The sequence below is a fragment of the Lagenorhynchus albirostris genome, chromosome 14 (assembly GCF_949774975.1).
Source record: "Lagenorhynchus albirostris chromosome 14, mLagAlb1.1, whole genome shotgun sequence".
NCBI classification, from domain to species: Eukaryota; Metazoa; Chordata; class Mammalia; order Artiodactyla; family Delphinidae; genus Lagenorhynchus; species Lagenorhynchus albirostris.
Genome location: NC_083108.1, coordinates 76,822,677 through 76,845,383, shown reverse-complemented (window position 1 = coordinate 76,845,383; position 22,707 = coordinate 76,822,677). Strand labels below are relative to the sequence as shown.

At 50.4% G+C, this 22,707-nt stretch overlaps 1 protein-coding gene across 2 annotated transcripts in view; it reads left to right on the top strand.

The window, feature by feature from the left end:
- Positions 1 to 22,707, top strand: part of NOS1 (nitric oxide synthase 1) — a 181,195-nt gene that overhangs the window by 579 nt on the left and 157,909 nt on the right. The window lies entirely within an intron of this gene.

Genomic DNA, 22,707 nt, shown 5'->3' with positions numbered 1-22,707 from the left:
AAAAACTGGCTCTCTGTGCCGGCCCGTCTGGGCACCTAAGGCCACCTTCCGCCTAACTGCCCGCTCGTGCTCCCGGGAGGCCCCGTTTGCTTGGCGGGCACGAGACCCCTGCAGGAAGCCAGCATGGGGAGCCTGCTGCAGCCAGTGCCGGAGCTCGGGGGGAGCCTCTGGCTTCGGAGTGCCACATGGCCTGGAGCACGGCTGGCGGCAAGCAGGGCCCTGGTCTAGGACCCGCGGATGCCCGTCCAGCGTGCAGGCCGCGCTGCTCTGCAGGGTCTGAGCCACCCCCTGGTTCCCAGTGGGGAGTCAGTCCCAGTAGCGGCAAAGGAGGGGGCAGCTGCCTACCCATGGCACAGACTGGGGGTCAGAGAGAGGCACAGCTCTAGTACCTGCAAGCAACGTGGTGACGTGTGACTTGTCTCTGAGCCCACGCTATGAACTGTGGGCCCCAGTTCCTGGCTAAGAGGTGTTCTGTTATCCATGAAAGGGGTCCCTTGTGACAGATGGCGTAATCTCTGGGTGGGACCACTGAGTGGTCTGTGGCAACCGCGGCTTGGGGCGGAGGCAACGTGTCTTTGAGACAGGATGGCGGGCCCTGGAGGGATAGAGCGATGCTGCGTGCGTGTCCACGTGCTCGTGCCACGTGGGGTGCATTTAGGAGACGGGCAGGATCACCTGTGTGAATCACTGGAGCCTGTCCTGGACACGGGCTCCAGCACGTAGGCTTGGGAGGAAGCATGAGTTGTGGGCAGAGAGCCCTGTGGTCAGCGGGGCACGGTCACATGTCCCCATCTGTGTCTGCGTGCGTGGTTGTATTGATGTCGCGGCTGTGTAGACGGGGGCTCCTTGGCAGTGTCCCTGGGTCGTTGCAGTCTCTTTTGCCAGCGCAGTCCGTCTTAGGGGACGTAGGGGATGTTTCCTGAGGGCAGCACCCACGAGCTCCCTGGCCAGCCAGCTACATGGTCTCCCCTATTGTGCACCCCAGGGAGCTGAACCTGCTGTTTCTCAGACCCCATTCCCACCAAGCTGAGGCCAAGCCAGGCTGGAACGTTGTCTGTGGGTCCGGGGTGAGTGGGGAAGGGGGTGGGGCAACCACAGCCGAAGCTCAGTTGCTTTCTGGGAAATACTGGATCTAGTTCATTTCCTCCATAAATATTTATCACGGGCCTCCTCCAGGCTAGAACCTGAGCTCAGCACCGGGACTGTGAGAGTGACCCTAGAATTCATTCATTCACTCAGATATATTGATTGATAGACACCTATACTAGGTGCTGAAATTTCATGGTAGGTTTCAAATCCATTCCTTCCTTTATTCCTTCACGCATCCCGCACTATTTATGCAGCATCCACTAGGTACCCAGCGCCGTGTTAGCGGCTGCAGTTACAGCGGCAAATCTGGGAAATGAGAAATCATCGTCTCTTCCAACTTTCCTTGCTGTCTGTACACAGTGAGCCTGGATGTGGCAGAAAGCCAGATGCCTAGGAAGCAGAAGAACACCGGGGTCCTCCTCTGGTCCCTTTGCAGCAAGGCGTAAGGGCCCCATTTAGCCACGCGGCTGCCGCTTGGAACGTCCCCAGCGTCTACCTGGAATTAGTGACTTTCACTGGAGCCCAGTCACGACAATGACGTGCCCTCTTAGGTCTCTGGGAAATAGCCACACCAGGACAGGATGAGCCGTACACACATCCATGGTTTGCTTCCTTTTCCAAAGGAAATGGTGATGATGCTGACGATTAATTACCAAGTGTGCCTAAGGCACTTGCTCCGGTCATTAATAAATACTAGAAGGTGCAACGTATTTGCCGTGAGCCAGGCACAGGGCTTAGCATAGACACGATTCATCTTTTGGAATTCTTGCCCCAGTCTGATGGTAGCCCTGTCACGTCCCCATTTTACCGCCACAGAAACTGAGGGTACGAGGGGCTTCATAACCTGCCCAAGGCCTTTCTTTTCTTTGCTTTTCTTTTTTTCTGGCTGCGCCATGCAGCTTCCAGGATCTTAGTTCCCCGACCGGGGATTGAACCCAGGCCCACCAGTGAAAGCGCCGCGTCCTAACTCCTGGACCGCCAGGGAATTCCCTGCACAAGGCCTTTCCGACACCAAAGCCTGAGCTTTCAACCTCTCGGCTAGAGCCCTTAAGGAGTTCCCGTCTAGATGGGGACGTGAGTAGAACGTCTACAAACAAAACTTGAGTGGGTCCGCGTGAGAGAGGATGTGCCCCACTCAAGGGGGCGGGGCAGTTAGAAAATGCCAGACAGCAAAGGGCTTCCTCGTCTTTGTAACCACAGAGCGCTTTTGTCCAAACAAAACCTCATGGAAGTAGCGCAGAGCAGAGCTGTCCTGGGTGAATCAAGGGTAGGGGTCTGACCCAGCACAGCGCAGGCTCCCCTCTGCTCCCCTGCCCTTGAGGGGGGGCCCGTGGTCCCTCAGTGAAACCCTGAGGTGTGCGGGTAGCTGGCAAAGCGCTTTGGTATGAGGTAAAAGCCAGCCAGTGTGACCATGGCCCGTGAGGATACCTGGCAGGCGAGGGCTGAGGTGACCTTGAAGGTGGCAAAGCCAGACGTCTGGGCAGAGAGAAGATGAGGCAGTCATTCATTGATTCATCCATTGATTCACCCACTCAGCAAATACTAAGCTCCTACTCTGGGCCAGGCACTGGTCAAGGTACAAGAATTCGAGTGGGGATGATGATAGATCACGCTTCTTCCCTTGGCCGAGAGCTGATTCTCTGCACGGCCTGACCGAGGAGGCCCACGGGATCAGCGCAGAGCCTTGGCGTGGAGGGCAGGAGAAATGGCTCGTTCCTTCGGTAGCACGGGAAGCTCCCACTGTCCACCTGGCCTTGGCCTGGGCACTGGGGTTACAACGATTAACAGGTGGAGGGAGTGCTTTCTAGAAAGGGAGAGGGAGGGGCTTAACGAGCCTGGGGGCTCCGCTGACCCTGTGGGAGGCTCTTTATCATGAGTTGCACCGCGAAGTGGATCCCACCGTGAGGTAAGGGGGTGAGCCTTTGGGACCCCCGTGTCAGCCAGTCACTGGTCCCCAGCTGGGGCGAGGGGTGTCGTCATTTCCCCAACAAGCCAGCTTCCCTACGGAAGGCAGTTCTCCGGGAATAAAGGTCAGCAGCTGGGGAGTGCGTGCGATGCCGGACAAAGGACACCCGGACAAGGCCCCAGAATTGCCCCCGACGCTGCCCCTGAGTAGCTCCTGGTCCGGGGGGCGAGGCAGGCAGTGGACAGACGAGGGCAGTCGGGAGGGTGCCTTGCCCCAGTGGAGAAGCGCAGAGGGGTTGGGGAGCCCAGGAGGGGGCGCCAGACCCAGTGCGGGAAGTCAGGGGGAGGTGCCGTCGATCTTGAGGCCTGGGTTCAAATCCTAGCCCTGCCACTTGCCAGGTGTTGGCCTTGGGCCAGTTGCTTCCCTCCTAGAGCCTCTGCTTGGTCAGTTCTAGGCTGTAGGTGCTCCTTGGAGCCCCCTTCTGGAATGGTTGGTAAGATTTCTACGTGATTCGAGTAGCCCCGTGGATCTTAGTTCCCCGACCGGGGATTGAACCCAGGCCCACCAGTGAAAGCGCCGCGTCCTAACTCCTGGACCGCCAGGGAATTCCCTGCACAAGGCCTTTCATGGCAAGTGCTGGGAACTGCACATGGCAGAGTTGGTAGATGGAAGCAGGGTCGGCTCATAGAGCGCTGTGTGCCTGTGGAATCTGGGGCCTTTCCTGCAAACTCCAGAGGGACCAGGGAGCCCCGGGGGGTGAGCCCGAAATGGCTGCCAGTGGCAGGTCCTGGGTGTCATCAGTACTTTGGGTCCGTCAGGCGGAGGCAAAGATGGGGTGTGTGTGGACTGGGCAAAGCAGAGTCAGCTCAGGAGGGAGCAGGGCCCTGGAATGGACCGAGAGGGGCCAGGCCCCCCATACTCTCCCCACGCCTCACTCCCAAAGCCCGGGTCTGAGCAGACCCTCTCTTTCCCCAAGTACCATACCTTCATCCATCCATCCACCCATCCATCCATCCATATAGTTAACAAATATTTCTTGAACTCCAACTACATGCCAGGGTCTGAAGATGCGTTTGTGAGTAAGAAAGGATCCCTAGTTCATGGTCGGGGGTCATCAAATGCCAAGGACAGAGGACAAAAAGAGGGACGTGGCCGAGGAGTTGAGAAGATGAAAGTTTTGAGCAGTTTCTGGGTGTCGTGGGCCAGAGGCCTGGTGGCGGGGCTGTGAGGCGTGAGCTCAGCAGGGGAGAGGATGGAGGATCTGCTCTACTTTTGATCTGAGTGGGCTCGGCCTGCAGGGCTTGAAGCGGGGTTTCGGTTCCCGGCCAGAGACTGAGGTCGGGCAGTTGCAATGAGAGCACTGATTCCTGGCCACTGGACCAGTGGCCAGTGACAAGGCCCTGGCCCTTTGGCTTTGCAGAAAAGAATTCCCACAGAGACAGAAAGTAGTGAAACAAAGTGTTTATTAGGAGGAAAAAGAATATGTGGGGATAGACACACGGGCAGACTCAGAGAGAGTCGCACCCTCCTGGTAGTTTGAATCACTTTTATGGGGCATTTCTTCCGGGTTTCCTTTGGCCAATCATCTTGCTTTGCCTGGTTCTGAGTCCGTATTTGGTATATCTCAGGTATATCTCTGTATGCGTGCACATCTCTTAGCCAAGATGGATTCTGGCGAAGAAGCCTATGGGTAGGTTGACATGACTTACTATGACGTGACGGCCCCTCCCTTTTGACCTCTGAGGAGCCTTTCTGCTCACGTGTAGTTGGGAAGGTCTCCTTGGCCTCGAGGAGAAACATGTGTTCTCTTATCTGGGCGGGTCTCAGCTCCTCCCCCTGTTCATCTGGGAGTATCTGTCCCCAGGGGACGAGCTCCAGCTGTGCCGCCTGGGGCCCATCAAGCTCCTGCCTCACTTTCAACCAGACCTCGGTGGGGAAGGGGCGGCGGCGTGGAGGCCAGGAATGACTGTCTGACTGAAGAGCACGTGCGTGCGTGAGGACCTGCGTGCGTACGTGCGTGCGTGAGCGCGTGCGTGCGGACGTGCGTGCGTGGCTGTGTATGGAGGATCGCGGGAAGCAGTGGGTGGACACGTGGATGTGAGGGTGTGTATCGGGGTGTCGGGGGGGCATTTGTGAGGGTGTGGGGTGTATATACATGAGACGGTTGTGTGGGTCTGTGTGTGTGTGAGGGGTTGTGAGAAGCTACGTGCAAGAATGGGGGGCATGACTGAGGGCGTGTGTGTGAGGGTATGTATGAGGGTTTGTGAGTGTGTGAGAGGATGTGTTTTGGAAGTGTGTGTACATGAGGGCATGTGCATGAGCATGTGTGTGTGTGAGGGTGTGTGTGTGAGGAGTTGAGGGGAGATACACGTGTGAGGGTGTGTGTACTGAATGGTGTGTATATGGGCGTGTGAGGGTGTGTAATGAAGTATATGTGGCCGTGTGAGAACCAATGTGTGAGAGGATACGGGGTGTGGAGGTGTGCGTGTGTATCTGTGAGTGTGTGTGCATCTGTCCCTGTGCACAGGTGTGTCTGGGTCTGTACCTACGAGTGTGTATCTGTGTATTTTCATCAAATTCTGCATTCGGAGAGCTAGAGACAGTCTGGAAGCCCCTTCAGTCCACACCCACCCCCGTCCCCAATAACAAGCCCACATTACATGTGCACAGCACTCTAGAGCTCACACTTTCCCATTCATCCATTGTTCCCTGGGATGCCCCCCTCCAGCAGCAGCCCTGGGAAGATGGCTCCATCCCATTTGACAGATGTGGCAACTGAGGCCCTGGGCCCGGAGGGAGATGGGGGCAGTGCCTTTAAGTCCTAGGACTTGGTGTCTGGCCAGATCCCGGCTCGGACTCCTCCGCCCTGTATCTCTTCCAGCTCAAGCGCTTACCCTCGTAACAAGATGCCTATTCAAAGCCCACACACATCCATTAGACTATTTCTTTTCTCCTTTGATTCTATTACTTTCTTTTTTTATCCTATTTCTCCCCTGGTTCCACTTCCCTTCCACTTCATTAGCAATGAATGAGCCTGTAACGTTAACACATCCCTCACCCCCTCTGCCAAATACCTTTTACAAAATCACTCTGCAATTAAGAGGAAACTTCTTATTAAAAAAATGTTTAAATCAAAGTGGAGCTCATTATTCAAGAAAATTCCGCTAGGGAAAAAGATGGGTTTGCAAATGCTCACCAGGATTCCCCCGGAACAATGCCTTATATAGAGACATTCGCTGCTTGGAAAGAAAAACAAATGATCTCAAATAAAGACCAAATATTTTGAAAGACTCAAACCCCAAAGCAGAGAAAACAAATTCAGTCTTTAGGAAGCCGATCGTGCATTGGCCAGCAATTCCCACAGATTCAGGAAACAAAATGCATTCTTCTGCCCACTGGATCCTGCGTATTAGCTAATGACCCCAAAGGACCTTCCTACTCAGCGTCGGGGACTCGGGGCCCTCCACATGCCCACAGGAAGATAGAAGAAGAGGTGACGCTATTATATTCTGAGGAACTGAGGGTCAGTGCTAAGCTCCAGACCCCCACACCGCAGTGTGGTCTGAGCTTAGTGCAGCCCAGCCTTGGGCATCCCCGCTCCGGGCAGCCAACGCTCTGTCCCCACCAGGTTCCTCTTCCAAGGGGCCTGTGACCTGACCCTCCAGCCTCCTGACTGGGACCTCAGCTGCCAGCGAGGCAGCCCCAGGGAGCCTGTGTGAGCTGAACCCAGCTGAGGGCGGGAGCTGGGAGTGAAATCCCTCCGGACGGTGCCTGCATTAGCCTTGGGGAGGGGACAGACGGTCAAGGCAGTGAAGGTACTCTCCTTCTCCGTCTCTCTCTGTCTCTCCCTCCCTCACCGGCTTTCTGCGCATCCCTCTGGCTCTGCCATGTCACAGCCACCCTAGCGATCATAACGGTAGCCTTTCACTGTCACTGCCATCTTCCACATCCCTGCCCTCGCCAACCTCCCACCTGCTCTGTGCGGTGAGCAAGCCTGGAATGATCCTTTGTCCTTGTTCGTATGTTGAGAGCCAGACGCTCAGAGAGGTTAGGTAGCTTGTCCAAGGTCATGCAGAGCTGGACCTTCCTCCCAAGACTGTGTTCTCCCGTCCAGAATGTTCTTTCCCACGGCATCACGGAGGCTCCCATGTCTCCTTCCCAGGTGTTTCTCCACTCCGGTTGACACCTTTACCTCGATTTCCCTTGTATTCTCTTGACCAGGTTGTAAGATACAGACAGGAATGTCGGGAGAGGATGTTTTTATACCACTGGATGTCTCTTCCATCAGCCCCATGAGGTAGCAATGATGCTGGTATTCGTAGCGGTTACCATCTATCAGGTACTGATCAGTGTTTTACATGCTGGTTTCAGCCATTGGCACACCCCACCCCTACCTGCCATGGCTGGCAACTGGCGCAGACTAGTGGAAGAATATTAAATCGACCTATTTGGCTGGAGTGAAAGGCCTGTCCATGAGGACTGGCATGGTACAGGGCCACGCTAGGCATTTGGGATATTAATTCCAAGTGAGCAACAATTTTTGAGCAGTGGGTGTAGCCTGTGAAATGATGGCATATAATAAAAAAGAATGAAATAATGTCATTTACAGCGACATGGATGGACCTAGAGATTATTATACGAAGTGAAGTTAAGTCACACAGAGAAAGACAAATATCCTATGATTTCACTTATATGTGGAGTCTAAAAAATGGATACAAATGAACTTATTAACTAAAGAGAAACAGACTCACAGACATAGAAAACAAGCTTATGGTTCTCAAAGTAGAAAGTGAGGGGGAGGAATAAATCAGGAGTTTGGAATTAACAGATACACATTACTATATACAGAAGAGATAAACAACAAGGACCTGCTGTATAGTACAGGGAACTATGTTCAGTATCTCATAATAACTTACAATGGAAAAGAATCTGAAAAAGAATCTGTGTGTGTGTATAAATATAACCAACCAGGGGTCTTGGCCTCCTTAGTCAGTAGAAATTGATCAGAGGCCAGGCAAGAAATTCAGGCAAGGCTTTATGGGGCCCCTGCTGCAGCAGGGGGGAGCGAGAACAAACGACAGGTTCCCTTGCCTGGTCAGCTCCCTGAGGTGGGGCAAGCTTGTTCCTTATAGGGGGTGAGGGTAGAGGTGTGTCCAGGGGTCGGGACGGAGGGCTGGCTTAGGTGTTTTGCCCACCCCTTAGGTGGTGCTGTGTGCAGGGGGCGTGCTCAGCCCCTGCTTCTGCTCCCGGCTCTTCAAAAGTGGCAATTGGGTTTTTTGGTCTCTTTGTATCTTTTGTCCAGAATTTGTCCCAACTGCGCATGCACGCAGTTATTTTTAGTCCCGTATAGTTTCCTTGTCTGTTTGTTGCTGGAGGAGAGATGTGTCCAGGTGCAAGCACTGCAGCAGAGGGGCCCAGGTCCCAGCCTGTCTCATATATATATATGGCTGAACCACTTCGCTGCACACCTGAAACTAGCACATCATTGTAAGTCAACTATACTTCAGTAAAAATAAATAAATACACAGAAGTAGAGAACAAACGTATGGACACCAAGGGGGGGAAAGCGGCGGGGGGGGTGGGGGGGGTGGGATGAACTGGGAGATTGGGATGGACATGTATACAATGATGTGTATAAAATGGATGACTAATAAGAACCTGCTGTATCAAAAAATAAATAAAATTAAAATGTAAAAATAATAAATGGAAAGGGAAAACTGAAAATAAAAGATGGCATATAGATCAGTGTCTCTCAAACGTGGAACACTTTTAAAGGGCACATGTTCTCACAAATGCACCCTCTCAGTGTTGTCATAAAATACTTCTATTATGATGCTGCTTAACTGTGTACCAGCAGAAAAGCGGACATGACTTCTTCATGCTTATATCCCTGTAAAACCAAAACAAATCCACACGTTGAACACCGTCCGATTTTCAAAACAAATCAAATTCAAATTCAAACATGTACGTGATGGCTGGAGTGAAGTTCTGTTCGCAATGTGAGTAGATGACGCAGGGCCCAGAGGGTCCCCTGGGATCCCCCAGCCTCTGCCCCAACGGGCCCCGTGAGGACTTGGTTCTCCCTCACTCTCTCCTCACACTGCTTTGAATCCTGTCTGTATAGCGTGGCGTTCCAGCCTTTGGCCTTCACCAGACACGGAAAGGATCATTTCTGTATCACACCCATGGCCTTTTCTTGCTATTGTGCAGTAATTAAAGCAGGACAGCTCAGCCCATTTCCGTCCTCACAGAACAGTCCCTGGACCACGTGGCAATTCTTAGTGATAAGACAGTTATCAGCAAATCCAGGAAAGGCTGATGGTAACGTCCTCCAAATAAAAACACAACGATAACACTTCTAACACGATCAGAGTGTCTTATGAACCCCCAAGGAGACCTCAAGTTCAGGAACTCAAGTTCAGAGGCATCTAGCGGGGGCGGGGAATGTACGTTCAAGTTAGGGGGTCCAACTAGGAGGTTATGGGGGCATTAAGATTTAATGCCGGGAGGGCTCCAAAGGCCAAAATGGGAAGGAAGGTCTGAGTGATGGGCTAAAGGAAGGTTAGGTAGGATTTGTGTTTTGATGGTGATGCCCAGAGAACTGCACAGGGTTCCTGGAGCCTCCCAGATCTGTGGGGTGCCAGGAGGAAGGAATTAGCAGTAAGCTGGGCAAGGAAAAAGCCTCAGCTGGTTTTTCCCAAGCACACTGGGATCCTGGACTTGGCTTCACTTGTCCCGTCCTCGACTTCTTGGTCGGTTAAACAAGACCTTCCACCATACATGGCAGTATAGACAAGTGAGTCAGGGGACAAGCTGATTGGAGTCTGAATTCTAGCTCTATGATTTACCAGCTGTGGAACCTCAGACTAGCCCCTGAGCACGTCGGCAACTGGGTTTCCTTGCTATAAAAGGGAAGTTGCATTAGTACCCTCCTACGTTTGTTGTCAAGGTCGGACGCAAGGACTGGAAGCTTGTATGCTCAGTAGTTTACAGCTTCTGCCACTGCTGTCACTGTGATTGTACCACTGTGTGTTGGGCGGCATCCCTTCATCAGCGCCCTCGATCTGCCTCTCCATCAACCCGGGTCCCAGCTCCCCTCAACATGTACTGATATATCCTGCTCCCCACCTGTGAAGACTGTATCAAAAGCCTTCACACCCAGCTGCTCTCCTCCTTCCTCTAAAGAAGGTTTTCAACCTGTCTCATGCCACACATCCCTTGGCCATCTGGTGAAGCCCACAGACCCCTTTGCAGAAGAATGTTTTTCAATGCGTAAAAAATAACACCCAAGGGCTTCCCTGGTGGCACAGTGGTTGAGAATCTGCCTGCCAATGCAGGGGACAGGGGTTCGAGCCCTGGTCTGGGAGGATCCCACATGCCGCGGAGCAACTAGGCCCGTGAGCCACAGCTACTGAGCCTGCGCGTCTGGAGCCTGTGCTCCGCAACAAGAGAGGCCGCGATAGTGAGAGGCCCGCGCACCGCGATGAAGAGTGGCCCCCGCTCGCCGCAACTAGAGAAAGCCCACGCACAGAAACGAAGACCCAACACAGCAAAAATAAATTAATAAATTAATAAACTCCTACCCCCAACATTTTCTTTAAAAAAAAACCAAAAACCCAAGTTTGCAAAGGAACCAATTATATCGAGACATAGTTACCAAAAATGTATTTCAAAAAACAAATATGATATGGGAGTAGGTGTGTTTCTTTATTTATGCATTAACTAAAAGAGTAGCTGTGAGCCTAACACGCTGTGATTTTGAAGGAGTGAGGAGCATACACAGTTCGAGATATTTGCAACAGTTGTAAGGTGGTATGAAAATACTTGCGATTTCTATCCGTGATAAAGTCACAGGTCTGATAATACCAATGTGGGCTTCTCTGTATTCGTAAGGAAAGCTAATCCTAAATTTCAGCTAGAGGTTAATAAAATAAAGATGTAATTATTTTTCCCATCCAAGTTCACGGCCCCTCTGAATTGTATCCAGAGAGCCTTTGCTCCAAAGCCAATGGTGTTAACTGCATGCAGCTTTTACCACTAACTCTAGTAAGCTAAGATTTCTCTCTATTTGAATGTTCAAAATCTCTTATCTAAGAACATACACCTAGTTAAAAAATAATCACGTAAGAGAGAAAGCCTTACAGTGGGAAGCAGCTCCCCATCCCGCCCCTCCCTACTCTTAGCCTGCTTCCCAAGGACTCCTGCTCTTACATTTTCTAGCAGTCTCCTCTGTGGTTATCTCCAAATCTCTAAATACCATACGTATACTTGATATTTATTGATTTCCGGACCTTAGACCTTATCTATTGACATTTCCTTCCCTGTCCTCCCAATATGTCTATCACTATTTTTAGTTCCACATTGGTTACCTTGGCAACTTTAAGAAATGCCTTCCACTTTCATTTCTTATTCCATCAACCACAGGTGGGGTATCTTGACTCCACAACTATTTCAGATGAGGTGTTGATGTTCAACCTTCCTTTCTTCTCCCCCTTTTCTTGCCTGATCGATGCCTATCACTGATTCTTTCTATGTACAAGTCCTATCTACCAATATAGTGATAAGCTTCTGGAAAGCAGGGACCTGGTTTGGTTTCTCGTGTGTCCCAGCACAGTTCTTGGCACATAGCAGGTAGCAGTAAGTCTGTGTCCTGTGCTCTGGGAAAGGAGACGGCAAATTTCAGAAGGAAGAAGTCTTTTTCGTATCCTTCCCAAGTTTGGTGACTTGCTTCCCATGTGCCGTTCCTATTCAAAAAGGGAATCCATTTCCTGTGAGAGAGAACTTTATAAAGCCTCCCCCTTCACTCAAGCCTCTTCACATCCATCCAAGGCTTCCCAGTTTCTTGGGACAAAATCCAAACTCAACCCAAGGCCCTGGACTCTCGCCAACTCTCTCATTCCTCTCAGCTTCACGTCCCATAGTCCATCCAGATAGAACCACTTACTGTTCCCCCAAGTTAGCACACTTCCTCCTGCCCTTGCCTTTGCACCTGCTGTTCATTCTGAATGGAAGGCCCATCTCCCCACAAAAGCCCCGCAAAGTATACCCTATCCATCCTTCCTGCCTCGACTTAGACATCACCTCTGCCAGGAAGTCTTGCTGGACCCTCCTAGGTCTTGTGTCCTCCCACAGACTCTTATTATACACACCCCACCATATCCCATATCATGCTGAACTGAGACCACCTATTTACTTGTTCGTCTCTCTCTAGAATGTAAATTCCTTGAAGGTAGAATCCATAGGTTATTCAGTGTTAGGTCACAACAATGTTTAACCCAGTGCCTGGAAGCTACAAAGTGTTCGATAAATACATTTATGATGGGTGCATGGGTTGATAGATGTACTAATAGATGTACAAATGGATGAATGGATAGATGGATGGATGGATGAATAGATGGACAGATGAATGCTTGGATGGATGGATGGATGGATAACTGGAAGGATGGGATGGATACATAAATAGGTAAAAACGTTCATGGTTGGCAGGATGGAAGGTAGATGACTGTTAAATCCCTGATAAAGGTGTGTATAATAAGAACTATCACAGGGAACAATCTTCATATTTCTTTCATCCTAAAACTCCATCATTGATGGAGACCTCAAAACATGTGCCCTGAGATGACTTGATTGGTCCTATTGTACGTAGCCTTGAGGTTAAGTTCATGTCCCTACTTTCCCCAGCTCTCCCCAGTAACCCAGGGTGGATATTTCACTCAAAAATGTCTGTGAAACTTCCTGGAAACTGTACTTTTATGAAGTGCTTTTGGGGCTCTGAATTTTCGATATTAGCTATCAATGGTGGAAGCAGAACTTTCTTTGAATTTATTGTTCAGCACAAACATTTCCTGATGGTATATTATGCTCCAGCAACTATGGTAGGTGCCAGGGATGCGGAGATAAACAATCATTGCCTCCCTGGAGCTTAAAATGTGGGGAAAGCAGTGGATGTAAACACGTACTCAGCTGATAAGAACACAATAACACCAGCAGTCAATGTGGCTACCATTTATTGAGTTCATGCTCATAGGAGAATAGGTGGAGATGGAGAAAGGAAAGAGGGTGGCCCTGATAGGAGAAAGTACAAGAAAAATAGAATAGCCTGTCCTGGGAAGCAGGGACTATTAGCTTCATTGTGTGAATGTAGAAAGTGAGGCTCACGGGGATTGGCTGAGTCACTCCAGGTCACACAGCTGATAAGGGGCGGAGCCAGAGTTCTCCCTGCCTCCAGGTCCCAGGCTTCTAACAACTGCTTGGCCGGGTTCTGTAGCACACAGCGGAGCACCAGAGAAGGACCAAGAGTGGGTAAGCCAGGGGCCAGGGGCCAAGGCGGAGAGGGAAGTGAACTCTTTCTTCCTGGAGGGTACGTGGAGTCTCCATGGACTTGAGGGCCATTGTCCTGTGGTCTCTGATGCCTCCATGCCTGGTGAGATCCGTGGGGTGGAGCTTGAGCTGAGGCTCTGGCCAAGGGCACTTCCTGGCTGGGGTACCTTGCTGGGTTTCCCCAAGGCAGCACAGTGCCAAGAGCAGGACACAGCTTAGGATCAGGGAGTCCTGCGCTGGAATCCCAGGCCGGTGCCAGCCGTGGGACAGGCGAGCGGCCGAGCCCAGTGCCTGGCTCCCAGATTGAGCTCCCTGAGCCTCTGTTTCCTCATCTGAAAAATGGGAGTGATGGTGCCTACTGTGCCCAGTTGTTGGTATTCGGATAACGTATGTCAGCCTGGCACACAGTAGGGCTCAGTAAGCGGTGGGTCACTTTTGCCGGCCCTTGGGCGCAGACAACCTGCTCAGACCATTCTCAGAGGTGACCCCTTTGTGGCCAGGGTACCCCTCTGAAAATCTGATAACAGCTGGTGCCTCTGGAGGAAAATACACATACACCCTGCACTGCGCGTGCCATCTCAGGAGGCTCGTGCACGGCTCTGGGCCCAGAGTCAGACCTCCTGGTCTCAGGGCCCAGGGGTAAGCCATGCAGTTGCTCCCATTAGCATTTTGGTGATCTCAGATTTTGGAAACCCAAAGAACCATAGATAATCCAGTTTGAGAGCCTCTCTGTGGACAAGGAAGAAAATTCTCTAAAGCATCTGTGAATTGACAAAATCAACCACCACCACCATCGTTTGGACATTTCCCATGTTCTGAGCATGGCATGAAGCCTTTTACATGCATTAGCGCTTTTTTGACCAAACAAAGCAATCCCACATATAATAAGCCCCATTTTGCAGATGAAGGCGCTGAGGCACAGAAGTTGCCCAGGATCATTCAGTAAGTGGCAGAGCCAGGATTTGAACGTGGGTCCATTTAATTCTAACAGTCGAGCTCCTAACGTGAGAGGATTTTATTACACACGCCCTTAAATATAGTAAGATGGGGTCTTTGTTGGACCAGAGCTCATGCGCGTAGATCAGCGGCAGAGTGGATGCGGCGGGACACCCCAGTAAGACCTTGGAGATGTCCGTCACCCTGACTGCAGTGTGCTCTGCTCCCAGCCTTGGGGCACACTGGGCGGGCTGCTTGCTGAGCCCATCCCTCCCGAAGCCCCCTGAAGTTTCCAGGGCAGGATGTGGGCTGCTCTTCTCACAGTGACACAGAGCAGCAGGGCAGCTCCATTCATGACAGCACATGGGTGTTCTTTCCTGTCATCGGATGGTCAGTGTCATTCCTAGAATTCTGAGACTGTCTATAAGAGGAGCAACCAGTAGGCCATGGAGTCATCGGAAGCTGGTTGCCCAGCAGCTTTGTCTCCTGGAAGGGATACGGTAGCGGGTTCTTCTCCCCCATGATTTTGATAGACAGGGAAGCACCAGGCTGGCAGCCTGATGGCGATGTCCTCCCCCACAGAGGGCCGCAAGACCCACTCAAGTGGGTGGCTTCAGTCCCGGGCCCCTCCCAGGGACTTGGCCGCCATCCACAGGGGTTCCCCTGAATGACCAGCTCGTGCCAGTTAGAGCTCTTGCCAGCCGTCATCTCCCTCTGTCGGTCTCCACCCACGGAATGTGGGAGACACATCAAAGCAGAAAGGAGGGAAGAGGCAGCCTGGAGATGTTCCGAGTCCAAACGTTGCTCAGGCCCGGAAGTGCTGGGGGACACCAGGTGTATTATTGACATCTCTGGGCACCCACTTTTGAAATGTGAGGGGGCATGGCAGTCCACTCTGCAGTCGGACAGTGGGGTATTCACCATCTTGAGTAAGAGCTGTGTTAGTTTGCGAGGGCCGCCGTAACAAACGCCCACAGGCTGGATGGCTTCGACGATAGAAATGTATCGTCTCACAGTCCTGGAGGCTACAGGTCCAAGACCAAGCTGTCTGCAGCGGGGACTCCTTCTGAGGGCTGCGGACGAGTATCTGTAGCATGCCTCTCTTAGCTCTGGCTGCCTCAGGGCTCCTCGACGGGTAAGTGGCATTGCCCGGTCTTCACACCGTCTTCCCTCTGTGCCTGTCTGTCTCTTCATGTGGAGTTAGTCTTATAAGGACACCTGTCATATTGAATCCCCGCCCCTACTCCAGTGTAGGACCTCATCTTAACTAATTACATCTGCGACGACCCTATTTCCAAAGAAAGTCACATTCTGGGGTGCCGGGGGTTAGGACGTCAATCTATGAATTGGAGATGGTGGGGTTTGGGGAGCATAATTCAGTCATGACAAGAGGGGGCTTCATAGCAACTCAGGACTGCGTGAGAACAGCTTGGGATCTGCTGTCCCTTCGACGAGTAACCAACAGAGAGATGCACAGATGAGGCGAAAGAAGGGTGGTGGGAGGAGACGGGGGAGAGGTCGTGGTTATCACTGAAGGCACAGGACCTGAGGGTGGAGGGCACAGGCCTGACTCCAGAACCGGGTTGCAGGTCTTCCACTTGCCCCTCCCCCTCCCCCTCCCCCTCCCCCTCCTTCAAATAAGCGAAGCGTGAGGTACTTCGGCATTTGGAGGCTGATTCCTCTTTATGGAAGAAGACCAGGGACAAGGGACTTGAGTGCCGGGGGCCAGGTGGGCAAGGGGAAGCTGTTGGGAGTTTGGAAAAGAAATGGCGTTCGATGTATTTTGCCTTTTTAAATGAGGGGATTGAGACCACTTTTCCTGCTCCCACTTTAGCTTCCCTAGAGCTGCAGCTCTCACACTTCAGCACCCGTCCGTCTACCCCGCCCAGGGACCGGGTTAAAAAGAAAAAGGAGATTCCTGGGTCCCACTTCCAGGGATTCTGTTCAGGACAGACTATACGATTTGCAGGGCCCCATGCCAAATGAAATGCTGGGACCCCTTGTTCAAAATTTAATAAGAATGCAAACTATTATATAGAGGATGGATAAACAAGGTCCTACTGTATGGCACAGGGAACTATATTCAATATCCTGTAATAAACCATCACGGAAAAAGAATGTATACATGTGTAACTGAATCACCTTGCTGCACACCAGAAACTAACATATGTAAATCAACTATACTTCAATAAAAAGAAAATAAATCAACTACACTTCAATAAAAAGAAAGAAAAACTAAAAAAGAAAAAATTTAATGAGAAATTCAAGGACAGCAGCAGCTCAGGGCCCCTCTGAGTGTGAGTTGGGGGAACACTCTAGAGGGAGTTGGGGGAAGGGGAACCCTTCCTAGGCTTGGCCCTCTGCCTCTCCCACCTCTGGAGAGGACTCTGCAGAGGCCAAAGGACACATGTTTGTGCCCTGGTCTCTAAGCCTCTCATGACAATTTGTGGGTGGCTTTGACCGAGGTTCACCCCAAAAGGATATCAGGAAGTTTGAGCTGGACTTTGCAGTTTTCCTGTGAAAGAAGACAAGTGCTGGCATTCCCCCCGAAGTCAGGTCAGCCAGCGTTCCCAGGTGGCACGTGGCATCCCCAGCACATTTTTAGAGGAACCAGACCAGAGAGCTCCAAGGAGAGAACTCCCTGGGGTTTCAAGAGAGGACATGCCTGAGATGGGGTCTGGCATTGCCCGTCCCCTCTCTGAGCCCGTGGTTGGTGTCAGATCTATCCCAGTGCCTGGCTCACTGAGGGGGATGGTTAATTACTTAACATTAGGGACATGAAAGAATAAAGAAAATGTAAAGACGGACAGACAAGGGACACTTCCCTAGGGTCTTTACCTGCTAAAAGTCACCAGCAGCCCCCCAACTCAGTGCCAAAGAAATGAAGAGGCATCAGATCTGGAGGAGGCTTTGGGCAGTGGTGCATCATCTGGCCGGTCTCCTCCCATACGGACTGCTGACCCTGGAAGTGTGCACACGCTGAGTGCTCCCCAGGTGGGACGGCATGCACCCACACTCCACCCCCCAGCCCCCAGACCTGATCCCAGGAACTTCTCAGTACGTGGCTGCACCCACGGGGGCCAAGCTAGTTCTCCCTGACCTGGTTCTGGACCAAGAGAAGTTCTAAATTATTATCTAAATAATTTGCAATACCAAATTATTGCAAGGTCCCAGCCGCAGTGCTCCGGGAGCCTGTAGTCCAGCTGGTGTTATTAGATTCTGTAGGGAGTAGCTAGAGAACGAGACAGTGCCATAAAGCCCTGAGGGTTCAGGAGGGGGAAGGAAGGTTGGTGCAAGCTGGACCCATTATGAGGGATCCCGGAGAAGGTGGCGTTGGTCTTTTGGGCACCTGCCAGCACCCCGCTACAGTAACCACATCAGCGGGATTCAGAATTGAGTTGGATCCTTTAAATTCTCTTTCCTATCCTCACCTCTTGCTGAGAGTTGAACAGTGTCCCCCCAAAAAAGATTTGTCTGAGCCCTAACCCCATTACCCCTGACTGTGACCTCATTTGGAAATAGAGTCTTCGCAGATGCAATTAAGTTAAGGATTTCTTGATGAAAGCATCCTGGATTTAGAGTAGGCCCTGACTGGTATCCATTGACTAGTGTCCTTATAAGAGAAAGGAGAAGGGAGAGATTTGAGACACAGAGAAGAAGAGGGTGTGAGAATGAAGACAGAGATTAGAGTGGTGCACTTATAAGACAAGGAGCACTAAAGATTGCCGGCAACCACCCAAAGGGTGAAGGGTGCCCACGACCCCTCATGTAATTGATTTGCAACTTCATAAGCATCTATAATATTTCAAAATTAAAATGTTTTTAAAAGAAAAACATTTAATTAAATGTGGTCATTTTAAAAAGACAAAGAGAAAGAGAGAGGCATGGAATTAATTCTCCTCTGGAAACTTCATAGGATGTGGGCCGGGCTGATCAAGGGTTTTGGGGCTTCTGGTCTCCAAAACTCCAGAGAGAATAAATGCTCCAGAGAGAATAAATGCTGCTGCCCTGAACCACCAAGTTTGTAGCAATTAGTTACGGCAGCCCCAAGAAACTCGTGCAGATGTAATGGACACAGGCCCGCCTGGCTGGACCCAGCACACAGTAACTTCTCAATAAACACGTGTTCATTTTAGGAAGTTGCTTTTCGTTACACTGACTTTTAAACAAGGTTATAAGGGCTCTTAAGATCAGAACAATCAGCATTCTTAGGAAATTTAGGACGTAAGAGCGCTTTTGAAAAGAGGAGTTTCGTTGCTAAATTTGAAAAGCACTCTGGAGCACTTTCCTTCCCAAACTGTGGTCAGCGGGACTGGTGAGAAATGTAGGATCTAATGGTTACAGGCAGAGCTCGTTTTATTGTGCTTCACAGATACTGTGTTTTTTTACAAATTGAAGGTTTGTGGCAACCCTGCGTCGAGCAAGTCTACCGGCGACATTTTTCGCTTTTGTGTCTCTGTGTCACATTTTGGTAATTCTCATATTTCAGTCTTTTCCATTATTATTCTATTTGTTATGGTGATCTGTGATCAGTGGTTTCTGTCACTACTATGACTTATTGAAGGCCCAGGTGATGGTTAGCACTGTTTTAGCCATAAGGGATTTTTTTAATTAAGGTACGTACATTGTTTTGATACATAATGCTATTGCCTACTTAATAGGCTACCATATAGTGTAAACGTAACTTTCATATGCGCTGGGAAACCAAAAAAAAATGTGTGTGACTCGCTTTATCTCAATACTCGCTTTATCGTGGAGGTCTGGAACCTGTATAGTAACAACACCATGTTATAAACTTCAAAGTTGCTAAAAGGCTAGATCTTAACTGTTTCTACCACAAAAAAGAAATGATAATTATGTCAAGTGATGAAGGTATTGGCTAATGCACCTGGTGGTAATCATATTATGACATATAAATATATCAAATCAGTACATACACCGGACACTCGCATGATGTTACACGAGTTTAAAAATAAATAAAAAAATAAATAAATAAGACATAAAAATAAATAAATAAGACAGAAATGCAAACCTTCAGACCCTTCCTCAGACTTGCTGAATGAGCACCTGCATTTTAGCAAGATCCCCAGGGCGCCTGGGGGTACCTGCGATTTTGAGACGCCTCCATCGGGAGCATCTTTGCCCCGCTCCTCTTTTTAAGAAAAAAATTTTTAATGGGATTTCTGACTTTTAACAATAAGCTGTTTGCTGTTTCCTGAGCCTCTGATTCTTCATCTATAACATGGGACCAGGACTGCTTATCCTGGAGGGATGTTCTGAAGGTCAAACGAGACAGGTCCAGGACCGGACGTGCTCTCTCCCGCCTGGCCCTCTCTCTGTCCCTCCTGTGGGCAAGAAGCTCTTTTCTCCCAGCATTTGGCAAATGGAACACTGGCTTTTTCTACTATTCCAGGGCCACTGCAGGGCAGTTCCTGAGGAAGGTCCTTCCAATCAGGCACAGAAGAAATCACTGTCTGAAGATGGGATAGGGTTCAGCCTCCCAGCAGGGACCACCTCGGCTGCCAATCATGGCTTTCTTCCTCTTTCTCCTCCTTCTGCTCTGCTACGGGTCCACAAGAGCTGTCCCCAGGGTAGAGATTTGGGTGATGCCAACCCCAGGTCAGGGCTGCAACTTGATAACAAGGGCCAGACCCTCCCTCCAATGAGAAAAACAGCAGCATCTGTGGGGCAGGGAGAGGCAATAACATGGTCGAGTCTGTGAACTGGGAAAAGGAGGAGGGAAGAGGGTTTTGCCCCACCATCACTGGGACCCTGAGAGTAAGGGCTTGGAGTAGCATTTCTAGGAGTTGGGGGGTTGGAGGGGGCTGAACTGAGCCACCCAAACTCACTCACCCAGTCACCACCCACCTGGCCCAGGAGTTTCATGTTTTACTCTCATTTACCAATCATTAATTGAATATGTACTAGGTGCCAGGACCCGTGACGATGATCATCTCAGCCCAGCCTTCAGACAGCTCCTAACTACAGCGGGATATTACAGTCTAATGTGATCGGGGCTGTGCTTGAGGCATGGGGGGCACTGATGTCGGTCTAGGGGAGACCAGGAAAGGGCTTCTTAGAGGAAGAGTTCTCCAAGCTGGGATCTTGCAGGTTGAGTCAGCAGAGGGAGGGAGACGGCAGGAAGTGTGCTCCAGGCAGAGGGAGTGGCATGTGCAAAGACCCTGGGGTGAGGAAGAGGGAGGTCCAACCACAGAACAGAAGGCAGCAGGGTGTGGCTGGGGCGTGGAGGCTGGAGACAAAAAGCAAGTCTGGATCAAGGAGGGCCTAGCAGAGTCTTCAACAGTTTGGCCAATGCACAGGCAAGGAAAGGATCTGAACAAGAGGAAGAAAGCAAATATATTCCGATTTGTACCTCAGGAAGATCACGCTGGCTGGATGGGAATGAAGAGTGGGCAAGACGCCAGACTGGAGATGTTCACAGTAATCCTGGCAAGAGATGCTTGTGGTCTAAGGCTTGCTAATATGACTAAGGAGCTGAGGGCAAACATGGCCCTGTTCCACTCTGAACTCCCAAACTTGACCTAGTCTGTAACACCAGCAGAGGTCAGCACCCCAGTTTAAGTCCTGGCCATGGAGGAACTTGCTGTGTGGCCTTGGGCAACACACTTAAGCTCTCTGAGCCTTGATTTTCCCAGCCATAAAATAAGGATAATTGCCTGCCTCACAAGAATAATAGCAGCTTCTAATCATATGTATGGCCACATGAGGATTAAATGAGAAAATACACATAAAGAACGGTGCCCAACAGAGTAAGGACCTAACACAGACTGGCTGTAATTGTTTCATTTATCAATTGTTAATTCTCCAGTGATCCAGCACCTGCTTCGTGCCAGGTTCTGGGGACCCAGTGAGCAAGACGCTATCCCTACCCTCGTGTCACAAACTAGCTGGCGAGGCAGACAGTTACAGAAAAGCCAGAGAGGAGGCAGCCGTGCCTGGTGTCCCTTGCAGGCATGGGCAAGGGACACCAGGGGGATGTTTGGGGGAAGAGGAAAAAGCTATGGGTGTAGACAGGCAATGAGAACAGCCCTTGGGATCCCCAGTCCCAGCTGCCAGCACGGGAACACAGAGCAGAGTAACATGATCGGGGCTGGAAATCTCTCCTTGGCTTGAAGAGACCAAGGGAAGGTGTGTGTGTGTGTGTGTGTGTGTGTGTGTGTGTGTGTGTGTGTGTGTGTGTGTGTGTGTGTGTGTGTGTGTGTGTGTGTGTGTGTGTGTGTGTGTGTGTGTGTGTGTGTGTGTGTGTGTGTAATGCGGCAGGGGAGGTTGCCTAAATAGCCCAGATCACAAGGCTCGAGGTTTGTGACAACCACAGGGTCACCAGGATCCACGCAGGAGGTGCCACCTGAGACGAGAAAGGCATCCCGGGCCTCGCCTGGCCCTGGGCCATCGGGGAAAGGGCAAGAGCAAAAATAGCCCTGGACCATCAGAAGTTGCAGAGGCTGGGACGGCCTTCAGGAGGGCACCTGATGGGGTCTTTTAAACTGAGAGCTCCACTTGCCTCTGACCTTCTCACCTCTAGAGAAACTCTAGCCCAGGGCACATTGTTTATAACAGTAAAAAACTGGAAATAGACTAAAGAAATGTCAGAAGGAACGTGCATGAGTAAAATGCATTCTCTTTAATGGATACGGCGATTTAAAAAAAAGAACTAGTCTAGAAAAGAAAAGCATTCACATGACAAGACCTCAAACACATCCTGCAGAGTGAGAGAAATTTATAGAACAAGGTACAAAAGGTGATAATATTCCCATATATTTAAATGTGTGTACATATACAAAATCACGTTATTATCGATATGTGTATATGTATGTATAAGTATAAAGCAAGTCTGGAAAAATACACGCGAAACTCACAGCAAAGAATTCCTCTAGGAACAAGAAGGTTGAGGTTATTTGATACCTAGAGTGGGTCATTTTTTTTAACACTACCCACCTCTACAGGGCAAAATTATTTTCTGTAATAATAAGCATTATCTTCAGGGCTTGTTCTTCCTTTCTTTATTTGTTTAATGATACAATTCATTTATTTATTTATTTTATTTTATTTTGGGCTGCATTGGGTCTTCGCTGCTGTGTGTGGGCTTTCTCTAGTTGCGGCGAGCAAGGGCTACTCTTCGTTGCGGTGCGCGGGCTTCTCATTGCGGTGGCTTCTCGTTACGGAGCACGGGCTCTAGGCGCATGGGTTTCAGTAGTTGTGGCATGTGGGCTCAGTAGTTGTGGCACGTGGGCTCAGTAGTTGTGGCACACGGGCTTAGTCGCTCTGCGGCATGTGGGATCTTCCCGGACCAGGGCTCAAACCTGTGTCCCCTGCATTCCCTGGTGGTGCAGGGAAGCCCTTGTTCTTTAGTTTTTAAACCAAACATTTTTAAAGAATAAATTTCAATGTAAAAGATATATTCAAATTCAGTAAAATAAATCATGAATAAACTAAAA